Here is a 13,320-nt window from a genome sequence, read left to right on the forward strand (position 1 = left end):
CTACTGTGAAGTATTTCCAATGAATGTTTTCTATAAGAATTTAATAATGAAGAACTGAATGATAATCCTAAGCAGCAGTTGATACCTGTGAACAGTGTCAGCAGCAGCAATGCAGTGTTTGCTGTGTTCTCTGCGGCCATTACAGGCAGTCCTCAAGTTTGGAGGTATGCAACCTACCTCACACCTACGACGACCAGGCCAATAATATTAGTAATATGTCATTAAGCAATGAGGTGACATTTTAAATATCCTGCCATGGAGTGACTTGTTTACTCATTGTTCCTGCACCCCTACAGCCCACCACTGCCCTCATGTGCTGGCAGGAGGGAGGATGGGGGTTGGTTGGGCCAGCCCTCCCAATCATTCCCCTCCATTGCCTGTGGCACTCAAGCTGTAAGCACTACTCATGATACTCTACCTATAGTTTATAGACCTACAGTCTGCTATACAAGCATATTGCTGGATCAAGCAGCTGCTGGTCTGCTAGCACGTGAGGCGAGCAAGGGTGGAGTGAGTCTACCCAATTATCTCCACACTACAAGTCTCAGCTGTGTTGGGTTCACCTGTTAGCCCACACAGGTGAGGAGAGAGCCAGCCTAGATAGTCAATCAGCTGAGTACAGCCAAAATGCCATCCCAGAACAACAGCTCCCTCATAAAATTTCTGCACGTAATATAAAGTTGCACAATGTGTGAACTTGATTCCCTATGAACATAATGTTTCTTACTTGCAAATGTAAGGTCAAAGCATGGCTGCATGAGACAACAATATACTGATGTGTCCAGGCGGCAGAAACTGACCAGGGGACGGAATCTGATGGACTTGTTTTGATGCCCGGACTGGGTCAGGAAAGGCTGAACATAGCCGGGTACATGTCTTGCAGGACCCAAGATTTTGTCTACTGGGAAATCCAATATCTAGGAAATTGAGGTTCAAGTGTGATTTAGAGTGAAAAGATTATTATAAAGTGAAGAGCAGACACTTGATCCAAGGTGCAGGCTGGTCTGTGTTAATTTATACTCTACAGAAAATGACCTTTTGTTTCTCTAAACATGACTATTATTACTAATTTTGACTGATTTATTTTTTAATATGAAGAACAAAAATGATAAAAACAAAAATACAAAAAGTCAGTAAAGCCCAACATAAGGCGGTGGGTTGGGTTTAAAAGGAAAGGATCATTCCCAAGGCTCGGGAGGCCACCAACATATTCATAAATCAAAAGAAAACGTGTTCTTTTAGGGAAATTTTAACTGATTTGATTTTTTTTATTGGGGGGGAAGGGGGAGGGGGGTGTTATGCAAACCTGAGTATTTTTCTGTCCATCTCTGTCTATCGATATCAGTCTATAGCGGTATATTTAATTATGTTCTTCATGTATCCATCTATCTGTGTATCGATGAATGAATGCATCCATTTATATTATTTTTGTATCTGTATCCATTGTGCAACCATTTTTACTAGTACAAGAGCTTCTCTACTCTATGAACATTACCTTTCTCAAGCCATTTTGTTCACTGGAAAGCTTCACTCACCATGGATTTGCTTAACCCTTTCAAATGAAGCTGCTTTTTACTCTTCTCTCCAGAGTGAGCGACATAACCTCCTGACTGAGCTGGTCCAGGAGGTGGTGGTCCTGCAATGCCTATGAGCGATGGGACAACAACCAAATCCCTGGCCACAGCTGCGCTACCTCACCTCCCACACAACAGAGGAGGACGTGCAGGGGCTAGTGTGAGTGTCCAGTGTAGAAGCATAACTATTTTTTTTCCTATTTGTAAGGAAAGAGAACAACCAAGTGCCAAATCATCAAAAAGGAAGATAAAGATAAAGTTGAATTGTCACAACATGCTCCCGAACAGACAGGAGGAGTTGCCAAAGAATCGTTACACATTAAAGTTCCAGACATGTTGATGCTTCCATCCTGAGAGGGTGTAAGCTATAAGAGAAACAATAGTAAGAAGGCTGGTCCAGGGTTTACTGATGAAGGTGCTGATCAGTAGTACCATGAACAGCACGGCTGATTTTGAATGGAAAGTTGCGTGTGAGTTGGTCAAGTCACAGCCAAACTAGTCTTTCGTACCTGTTTCCTTAGTGCCATTTCCATGTCTTTCTGAGTGTCAATAAGTACCAGGACAGCAAAATGGGATGTTTAGTGCCTGACGGGACAGCTTGGTGGGGTAACAAGAGGCGTGATGCGTCTGCCTCCCTTCAAAGCATCTCTGCATTGCTTTAAGAATATTCTGCAAGTTTAAAGCTGATGAAGGAAGACGTACAGCAGCTATAGTCACCATACACTAGGCTGAAGCCCCTGTCCATAGCTAAGGGAGCTGATTGCTTAGATGAAAGGAGGGTAGGCCTTGGTGAGGGAGGGGGCAGGGCATCTGGAGCAATTCAATATGCAAAGTTTGAGTGTCTGGTGAAGTAGTAAGAAGCATGATGTCTGCTTCCTCCACTCACAGCTCACTTGGGGCCTTGGAGCTGGAGAACACAAAGAAAGAACAAACAACAGCAGACCTGATGGTTCTTACGAGGCTGTTTGTGACAAGCTACACTAACTATCTAATCAAAGGTGGAAGATGAAGGACAGCAAGATGAAGAAGCGTCTCTCAGCCCTTCCTCTCGGGTGCCGGCTTTGTCAAACTCTTCATGGAAATTTGGTACGTAGTAGTACGGCTCATGTTAGCTGGTGATGCAGGGGATGAAAAGTGTGGTGTGTAAGACATGCTTCACACCTTGTATATGTTGACTGTTGAAGGCCAACAAGTGGAAGAATACCTGACCTAGCCATTGCTTCCTTCAGATAGGAGCCTTTCCATATGACAGGTTTTCCTTTTCCTGTACAGATATTTTGAATTAGTTTTCTCTGATTGGTTTCAGAATATCCTTAACAACAAAAGTCACCAAAATTATATGCTCCTGCAGTGTTGGGTCACTATTAGATGCACAAGAGTGTACTGAAGGTCTAACATGTGTGTGTAAGCTTACTTGAGGTGCTGTGTACATACACAATAGTAAATTTTTTGGGAAAAAATCATTATTTTGGGATATATTATTACTGAATAATCTACTCTGCTATTCTCCTGCCCTCTGACTCAGCACTGACCTCATCATGCCAGAGACTGGGCATACACAAGGCGACCCATTGTAGTAGCAGTGTTGTGTTCCCCCAGTGACCTGCCGACCACTGTGCTGCTCATCAAGTTTGTGGAGGAGGGAGACAGTGCGATGGGCACAGTCATGCTGCTCAACTTTCTCAATGCTTGGAAGGTCCAGGTGAGGAGGTAAACAGAAGCTTGGTCTTCCTCCTTCCATGCTCTTGTCAGCTGCTGTCTAGTTTTTCTTGGCTGAATTCTTCATAAACCAGTTTACTGTAAAAACTCTACTTATTTGTTTCGTAAAGTTGTATATTTTTACTTATTTGTTCAATATATATTTAAGGATTTATATATTTATATATGTCAGCTGCTGTCTAGTTTTTCTTGGCTGAATTCTTCATAAACCAGTTTACTGTAAAAACTCTACTTATTTGTTTCGTAAAGTTGTATATTTTTACTTATTTGTTCAATATATATTTAAGGATTTATATGTTTCCTTTCACGGCTTGAATCAGGAATTGGGATAAAGACTAATTAAGAAAGTGATGGCACTATTCTTATAAGCTTTTTTTTTTTTCTTTTTTTTTTCAGGAGCAAGCTGCAACATGGACGATGCCTTTTCTTGGAAAAATATGTTTTGGAGCCCAACACCACAGAGGCTGCCAGGAGTGAAATTTTTATATTCAAAAGTGAGAAAGATTTTGTGTTTGCTCAGTTTTCAAGTAGCTGCTGCAGAGTGTTCACTTTCCTGGAGAGTGTTTAGCCCTTAAACACATCCGGGGGTCGGATCGGACCCCACTATATTTTCTCAATGTTAACACAGCCGCCTCATTGGCACCAGACAGCTGTGATGCCTGATAGCTTTTCTGTTCTCTTTGATGTTGTCGATGTTGTGTGCATGCAGCTCTCGCTCTTTCCGTGTCCAGTGTAGAAGCGATTGGTGCCCGTTTCGACCCCACGTACTTGTATACGTAATACAACGTTGTATTACGCAAGTCCCAAAAATATATATACATATATATATATATATATATATATATATATATATATATATATATATATATATATATATATATATATATATATATATATATATATATATATATATATATATATATATATATATATATATATATATATATATATATATATATATATATATATATATATATATATATATATATATATATATATATATATATATATATATATATATATATATATATATATATATATATATATATATATATATATATATATATATATATATATATATAATGGGCGCTGACCGTTCAAAATGTACATTCCCAATAAGCCTGCCAAGTATGGACTGAAACTTGTCCTTATAGCTGACAACACAAGGGAGTACCTATTGGGGGCAAAACCGTACTTGGGGAAGGGAGATCCACCAGCTCAAGGAAGCCTGGGACACTGCCTGACGAAGGAGCTGACTCCGTAGACCATATCATAACACCAACAGGAACGTAACTGTGGACAACTGGCTCACCTCAGTTCCCCTTGCAATCCTTCATATCCACCGTCTGCAACATCCCCATTGATGTTCAGCGTCCTAATGGAGCAATGGAGCAGGCGGTGTTGTTCAGTATCAGCTCCTGCATAGTACGGTGCAGGAATTGTCCTATGAATGATGTTAGGAAAAGCCGCAGTGTGTGCTTTACTTGTATAAGGAGGCTCTCTGCAAATTCCTCAAATGTAAGTAATAATTTTCTATGAATTGCAACTGTACTAATGTACATTTGTACAAAAATAATCCAAAGACTTTTTTTTTGCACTAATAAAATATCAACTTTTTTGATAGCTTGCCTCAGAACTAGCAGGGGTGCCAGAATGCTAGGGGTACATCAGCTGCATCCCACACTCCCAGGCTGTACTTGGGACACGCTACATGGGAGTACTTGCATGGGAGGGCCTGATACAAAATGTATTGTGAACAGGTGTATTATTTTTCATGAGTTTTGGAGATTTTGGGGGCTATCCAATCTAATACATATATTACATATATTTACAATTACATATATTTCATATATTTACAATTACATATATTTGTTTCTCCAGAAACAGGATTAAGGTTGCCATTGCCCATGCTGCTTTTAGTTTGAATGAAATGCAATTAGAAGTATTTTTTTTCATTTTTCAAAAGTTGGGGTCCGCAAGGACCCCCACATGTGTTAGTGTGTATTTTAATAGGTTATGTGTTTAAGGGTTAAAGATATTCAAGGGATTTTTTGCCACGTGCAGAAACCACGCAATTTCACTCAGTCTCCATAGCAGGAGGGGGGGGGGGGCAAGAGGGGCCAAGCCCCCCGTTAGAAGGTTATGTAAAGTTAGGTTGGAGTAGTTTAAATATATTCCAGGGATTTTTTGCCATGTATGGAAACCTCGCAATTTCACTCAGTTATTATAGCAGAGGGGGGCTTGAGAGGGGTGAAGTCCCCCCACCCCATTAGATGGTTATGTAAAGTTAGGTTGGAGTAGTTCAAATATATTGGACACACGGTGTAAGGTGTCAGAAATATGCAGCGCGGGACGTGTAACCGCAGTCAGTTGATTGTTAAGGAAAGACCCGTCTGTCTGATGCGATCTCTAGTTTTATGGATCAAACCTGTCAGTATGAAGTACTTGTAACCATCACACTCCGAGAATCATCTATTCTCATCACTGCGTTTATACATCAGTGATAACTGATTGCTGTCCAGTCGAGTACAAAAGACAATACACGGATCAGTATAACACATTATAATACACCGTCAGGTGTCCGACTGCTTGACGTACATACAAGTACAACATGTGGAGCACTATAACACGTAAGAACACAACTTCAACGGACCTTACACCGTCAGGGTCTATAAACACCTCGGGCTCTCGGTCGTTCGTCCGCCTCATCGTCTTCCCTGCACCAACTTCCTTAACCGTCTGCCCTTTGCCTTCGTACTCGCTTCCCTCCTGTGTGGGACACACTCATGGCTCTGAACAAGGACGCCTTCAGACGACTGTAGGCCGACCTGATGGATTTGGTGACCTCTGACCGTACTGTCATAACAGTCCCGACGATAAATGGCCTTTGCGATAGTAAACCTCTCCCTTATTCCTTCCTCTCCACTCTTCCACCTCTCTCCTCATCTCTCTCCACTTCTCACCCTCTCATTTTCCTCTATTTCCTCACATCGCCAAACGGCGATAACAGCACAGGAGGTTTCCGTAAACTTTCGGGAGTAGGGAATTTTCCCCATTTTAGGGAGGGGGAGGCGGACCTCTTGTAAAGAATTACCTGCATTAGTTTAGTTTAGGTTATGACACGTTAGATTTGGTACCTCACCTGTCCGCTGCGATAGACACGGATTTTTCCTTCACTGGTAGCCTGGTAACCTGTACTACCAGGTCTTTCTCTGCCTCTGTGGTGAATAGTGGAGTGTTTCCCATGTGGTATTGGTGTGCTGGATATCCCTTCACTGGTAGCCTGGTAACATACACTCCCAGGTCTTTCTCTGCCTCTGTGGTGGATATTGGAGTGTTTCCCATGTGGTATTGGTGTGCTGGATATCCCTTCACTGGTAGCCTGGTAACATACACTCCCAGGTCTTTCTCTGCCTCTGTGGTGGATATTGGAGTGTTTCCCATGTGGTATTGGTGTGCTGGATATCCCTTCACTGGTAGCCTGGTAACATACACTCCCAGGTCTTTCTCTGCCTCTGTGGTGGATAGTGGAGTGTTTCCCATGTGGTATTGGTGTGCTGGATATCCCTTCACTGGTAGCCTGGTAACATACACTCCCAGGTCTTTCTCTGCCTCTGTGGTGGATAGTGGAGTGTTTCCCATGTGGTATTGGTGTGCTGAATATCCCTTCACTGGTAGCCTGGTAACATACACTTCCAGGTCTTTCTCTGCCTCTGTGGTGGATAGTGGAGTGTTTCCCATGTGGTATTGGTGTGCTGGATATCCCTTCACTGGTAGCCTGGTAACATACACTTCCAGGTCTTTCTCTGCCTCTGTGGTGGATAGTGGAGTGTTTCCCATGTGGTATTTTTGTGCTGAATATCCCCTCCCAAGGTGCAGGACTTTACATTTTTCTTCCGTGAATTGTAGCAGGCACTTTTTGTTCCACCTCTGCAGATTGGTGATGTATTCTTGCAGGAAGTCAGCAGTCAAGGGGTTATGAACACCCAAATTCTTTATTTTTTCAGAGGCAAAATCACTTCCAAGCTTCCCTTTCCGTAGGAGCCGTCCAGCCGCCCCGGAGAGCCCAGCAACCACACCCTGCAAGACAGCCTGCTCATCCACACACACAGCCTCACCCTTCAGGCAGGAGACTGACGGGTAGGTCACACCTGGAGAGAGAGAGAGAGAGAGAGAGAGAGAGAGAGAGTGAGTGAAGATGTGTAACAATTGGCTTTTGAAATAATGCATAATTCCCTTCCCTTCCCTTCCCTTCCTTTCCCTTCCCTTCCTTTCCCTCCCCATCCCTTCCCATCCTTTCCCTTCCCATCCCTTCCCTTCCCTTCCCTTCCTTTCCCTCCCCTTCCCTTCCTTTCCCTCCCCTTCCCTTCCCATCCTTTCCCTTCCCATCCCTTCCCTTTCCTTCCTTTCCATTCCCATCCCTTCCCTTCCCATCCCATCCCATCCCATCCCTTCCCTTCCCTTCCCTTCCCTTTCCTTCCCATCCCTTCCCTTCTCATCCCTTCCCTTCCTTTCCCTCCCCTCCCATCCCATCCTCTCCTTCCCTTCCCTTCCCATCCCATCCCATCCCAACCCATCCTTCCTTCCCTTCCCATCCCATCCTCTCCCTTCCCATCCCTTCCCTTCCCATCCCTTCCTTCTCATCCCTTCCTTCCTTTCCCTCCCCCTCCCATCCCATCCTCTCCTTCCCATCCCATCCCATCCCTCCTTCCCATCCCTTCCTTCCCATCCTTTCCCTTCCCATCCCTTCCCATCCCCCTTCCCTTCCTCCCTCCCATCCTTTCCATCCCTTCCTTCCTTCCCTTCCTTCCTTTCAATCCCCTCCTTCCCATCCTTTCCCCTTTCCCTTCCTTCCCATCCCATCCCATCCTTTTCCTTCCCATCCTTCCTTCCCATCCCTTCCTTCCCTCCCATCCCTTCCTCCCTTCCTTCCCTCCTTCCCTTCCTTCCTTCCCATCCCTTTCCATCCCTTCCATCCCATCCTTTCTCTTCCCATTCCTTCCTTCCCATCCTTTCCTTCCCTTCCCATCCTTCATTTCCTTCCTTCCTTCCCATCCTTCCCTTCCCATCCCTTCCTTCCTTTCCTCCTTCCCTTCCCATCCTTCCCTTACCTTCCTTTCCCATCCCTTCCCTTCCTTCCCCATCCCATCCTTTCCCTTCCCATCCCTTCCCTTCCCTTCCCATCCCTTCCCTTCCCATCCCTTTCCATCCCTTCCCTTCTTATCCCTTCCCATCCCATCCTTTCTCTTCCAATTCCTTCCCTTCCCATCCCATACCTTCCCATCACATACCTTCCCATCCCTTTCCTTCCTTTCCCCTCCCTTCCATCCTTCCTTCCATCCCCTTACCTTCCTTCCTTCCTTCCCTTCCTTCCCTTCCCTTCCTTTCCTTCACTTCCTTCCCTTCCTTCCTTCCCTTCCGTAACCTTCTTTCCCATCCCTTCCCTTCCCATCCTTTCTCCGACACCCAGCATGGCTTCAGAAACAAGTGCTCCTGCCTAACGAATTTATTAGACTTCTTCCAAGGCATATATAAGAACTGGGATGCCCACATCCCCAGTGATGTTATATACCTGGACTTTCAGAAAGCCTTCGACAAGGTACCACACGAGTGACTCCTTAACCCGGCAGCGTCGGCGGACCCATTTTTGGGCTCCCGCGAGTCGGTCCGCTGAAACGACGGACCCCGTATGGGGCTTGGCTCAAAACGCCTAATTCGAGCTAACTGTAGGCGGTGGCGGCATAGAGCATCCCACCATGAATGCCCTGGGTCATTGTGGTGTGTGATTGATCTTAAGGTGGGCTTATTTGTCATAGGTGGTGCTGTAAGGTCATGGCAGACTGAATTAGCCATCCATACAGGAATCACTTGTCAAATTCTCTAAAGTAGACAACAAGCGACTCTCAGCTTGATGCCATGCGTCACGAGTCTGTTTAATTTGTAACAAACACCACCCAAAAATAATGGAGTTTGAGTATAAATAAATATTATAAACGGCTTTATGGTTATGAGTAGTGTACTCTGATACACGTTCCATGCTCTTTTCTTAGTCTCAAAATGCAGTGTAATGTTGCCGTTTCTCGTCCACTTCTCGGCTTTCCCATAGCCCAAGCCCACGGGTTAAGAAACTGCACTCGGCGGGCATTGGAGCCAATCTGATCATGTGGATAAGAGATTGGCTCACCGGCAGAAAACAACGAGTATTACTCAGCGGACAGCCTTCCGATTGGCTTCCAGTCACTAGTGGAGTGCCTCAAGGGTCAGTGCTGGGACCCATCCTCTTTATCATATATATCAACAACCTAGAATCAGGACTGAAATCCACAATATCGAAATTTGCTAATGACACCAAGGTGGGTGGAGATGCCCTCACAAAGACCGACTGCGAAATCATTCAGAAAGACCTCAATCACTTTATAGAATTGTCGGAAAAATGTCAAATGTCTTCTAATGTTGACAAATGCAAAGTCATGCACATTGGGTCCAGAAATAGTAACCACACATACATCATGAATGGGAGACCTCTGCAAGCGATGCAGGAGGAAAAGGATCTTGGAGTCACTATCAGCAGTGACCTGAAACACGCGAATCACTGTAAAAAAGTATACAACAAAGCCAACACTATGCTCGGGTTCATAGCGAGGAACTTCGAGTGTAAAACGCCAGACGTGATGCTATCCTTGTATAATTCCATGGTAAGACCGCACCTCGAGTATGCAGTACAGTTCTGGTCTCCCAATTACAGAAAGGACATTGATTTATTGGAAAGGATTCAACGACACGCCACAAAGATGATTTCAACCTTAAGGGCTCAACCGTACGAGGAACGACTCAAGCGACTCAATCTCTTTACATTGGAGAAAAGACGCCTACGAGGGGATATGAATCAAGTCTTCAAGTATCTGAAAAAGTTCAACAACGTCGATTACTCCAAATTCTTTGAACTGCAAACCAACCTAAGAACTAGTAATAACGGTTTACCCATTCAGTCGAGTCGATGTAACACAGACATCGGAAGGAGTTTCTTTTTAAATCGAGTCATCCGCCACTGGAACAATCTTCCTTCAGAAGTAGTAAATGTGAATACTATCAACTCCTTCAAATATAAAATCGACCGTCACTTCGCTGCGTCGGGAATAAACTGAATATTGAGGTGCTGTCATCTGCTCCTCAATATCGAGGTGCTGTCATCTGCTCCTCAATATCGAGGTGCTTTCATCTGCTCCTCAATATCGAGGTGCTTTCATCTGTTCCCCAGGCTCCAAGTGGCTGTCGAGCAGATTAAATCACCCAAGCGGGTGACCTCGTAATGAGCCAATAGGCTTTCTGTTGCCTGCACTTCCATATTTCCACGTTTCCTTTTCTCTCCCTTTTTCTTCCACTACTTTCTCTCCCTTCATTCCCTCTCTCTTATCTCCCTCCTCCTCCTCCTCCTCCTCCCTCTTTCTTCCTGTCTTTCCCAGTTCCTGTTATTTATTCCCTAATGTTTCTTTCTCTCCCTTCTCGTTCTTCCATTCTCCCTTTCCTTCTTTCTCTCACTTCCTTTCCCTCATGCTCCCTTTCTCTCCCCTCTTTGTGTTTCCTCCCTTCTCTCCCTTTTCTTTCTCTCTTCCCTCACCTCTATAGTCATTTTCTCTGTCCCTCCCTTCTTTCCCTTTCTTTCTCTCTTCCCTCACCTCTATAGTCATTTTCTCTGTCCCTCCCTCCCTCCCCATTCTGCTAGTTTTTGGGAACTTAAAATACAGTTTGATAGGTATTACATTATCAATAGCATCATCTTGTTGCAGAAAAAAACTAGTACACTTTTTTGGGGAAATAATAGACATTTTCTCTTCCTATTATTCAGCCCTCACTATGATGCCCTTAAGGCGTTCAAGTCCTAGGCAGGAGGAAATAGCCAAGGCCTCCCAGCTGTTGATAAGTGTGCTGGGATATGTTACAAGAGTGAGGGTAACATGGCAGGGAAGGACTTAGCCATGTTACAGCAGGGCTCAGGCTCAGGGTTTTAATGGTGCTGTTTTGACGTGAACAGAATGTACTATTGTTATGGCACCAAGGATCAGTGTTTACACAGTCCATTAATTCCTAACCTGATTTGTTGCAGGACAAGAACAACAACAACAACAACAAGAGGAGGGGGAGGAGGGTGGTACACAGGAGTGACTGGTGAGTGTTCATTTATCATTAATTTCCTTGTTCCTTCTTGTGTTCAGTTTATTCCTACAATAGTTTCTTTTGTGATAAATTCTTTGCCTTATTTTTTTCCCCATGTACACCTCCGTCTTCTTCCTGTCACATTACATGCTCCATTTTTTTTTCCATGTACAGCTCCGTCTTCTTCCTGTTACTTTCCACACTCCTCCGTCTGTCCCCCTCGTCTGGTATTGTTTCAGTGAACATTCCTTTTGTTTGTAGTGTGTGTGTGTGTGTGAGTGAGGTGGTGTGGCGTGGTGTGGGTCAGGTCACCTCCCCTAAGGGACAGGCAGCCCACACCAAGCACTGGCTCAGGAAATACAGGAAAACACTCCACACTTACCAGAAAAGGACAACACACAAACAAAAGATTATTCTCACTATATAATTATTATAGTCCGTTTCATTCCCAGACCAGCACAGCTCACCTGAACAAATATACATATACTTTCAATTCTAGCAAACACCTTAACCACTCAGAAAAAGCAGAGAAAAAGTAATTATGGTCTTAGGAACGTTACATAGTGCCATTGTCTCTTATTATGATGGAAAGAGGAATGAAATGTGAAGAGATCCAAGGTGTTGCTGTGTTGAAGGCACACACAGGCTGCCTGGCCCACTCCTCTTAAAAACACGCTTGCCATTCTCTGGAATGAAGGAGTTGGCTTCTCTTACTCTCAAAGTTAAATTTCAAGTTAAAAACACAATTTATAAGCATTTAAATGTAAATTTGATAGTATCGTTTGCGTTTACTACACCTCCGAGGCCATATGACCGTTTCCCAATGCCACAGAGTAGATGAACCGGGTTTTGATGGGTGGTTTTCCATTTCTTGGCACCGAGGTCGTGTAAAACTATCACCACCCTCACAAGACAGTTCATGGTCCATATTTATAAGCGTCTCTAGCTCCTATATAACTATTTTTAAGGCCACAGAATAGATTATCCTGATTTTTATGTGTGACTCTCCATTTCTTGGCACCGAGGTTGTGTAAAACCATCACCACCATCACAAAACAGTCCCGGCAAGTTCTAGGAGAGGCTTTTCAAACATCCATATTATAACTGTTAAAAATACCTTAAATTCACTGAGAAATAATGCATGCCAAAGACAAGATTATAAATGTTTGTACCGTTTTTATTCCATGCCCAGAGGCAGGAGACTGTCAGTAGCAGGAGGGAGGGAGTTGACGACACAAAGAGCCTTGTGTGTGTGTGTGTGTGTGTGTGTGTGTGTGTGTGTGTATTTACCTAGTTGTGAAATACAGGAAAAGAGCCGTACTAGCTGGTTCGTGCTGTCCCGTCTCCATAACACTTATTATCCAGTTTGGCTTTAAATTCATGAATCATTTTTGCACACACAGTCTCCTCGTCAAGTCCGTTCCATGTTGTTATGCTTCTGTATGGAAAACTGTATATCTTGATGTCTCTCCTACAGTCGCTCTTCTTCAATTTCTTACCATTGCCTCTTGTCACACTTCTGTCACGTTCCACTAGGTCTTCCTTGTCCAATTTCTCCAATCTCTCTTGTATCCTGTACAATGCTATTAGGTCCCCCCTCTCTCTCCTCTCCAGTGTTGTTAGTCCCAATTTCTCCAGTCTTTCTTCATAAGTATGTTCTCTCAGAGTTTCCGGTAATTTAGTCGCTGCTCTCTCTATTCTTTCCACCTTTCTAATTCCTTTCTTCAATCTAGGTGACCACACTAATGCTGCATATTCCAGTCTTGGGCGTATCATCCACGTTATTAGTTTCTTCACCATTTCTTCGTCTAGATATGGAAATGCTGCTTTTATGTTTCTAAGAAGATTGTATGTTTCCCCAGTTATCCGATTG

At 43.9% G+C, this 13,320-nt stretch overlaps 1 long non-coding RNA gene across 4 annotated transcripts in view; it reads left to right on the forward strand.

The window, feature by feature from the left end:
• The first annotated feature begins 1,749 nt into the window (after positions 1-1,749).
• LOC126991670 (uncharacterized) overlaps positions 1,750-13,320 on the forward strand; it is a 14,956-nt gene continuing 3,385 nt past the window's right edge. Inside the window, exons 1-7 of one of the 4 annotated variants that reach the window (XR_007745748.1) lie at positions 1,750-2,353; positions 2,463-2,660; positions 3,100-3,276; positions 3,690-3,787; positions 4,918-5,053; positions 7,335-7,433; positions 11,398-11,459. This is a non-coding gene — a long non-coding RNA (uncharacterized LOC126991670). Of the gene's footprint in view, positions 2,354-2,462; positions 2,661-3,099; positions 3,277-3,689; positions 3,788-4,917; positions 5,054-6,537; positions 6,894-6,992; positions 7,434-11,397; positions 11,460-13,320 lie in introns of those variants that run through there. The other 3 variants (XR_007745746.1, XR_007745747.1, XR_007745745.1) reach the window with 3 other exon arrangements.

The sequence above is a fragment of the Eriocheir sinensis genome, unplaced genomic scaffold (assembly GCF_024679095.1).
Source record: "Eriocheir sinensis breed Jianghai 21 unplaced genomic scaffold, ASM2467909v1 Scaffold317, whole genome shotgun sequence".
NCBI lineage: Eukaryota > Metazoa > Arthropoda > Malacostraca > Decapoda > Varunidae > Eriocheir > Eriocheir sinensis.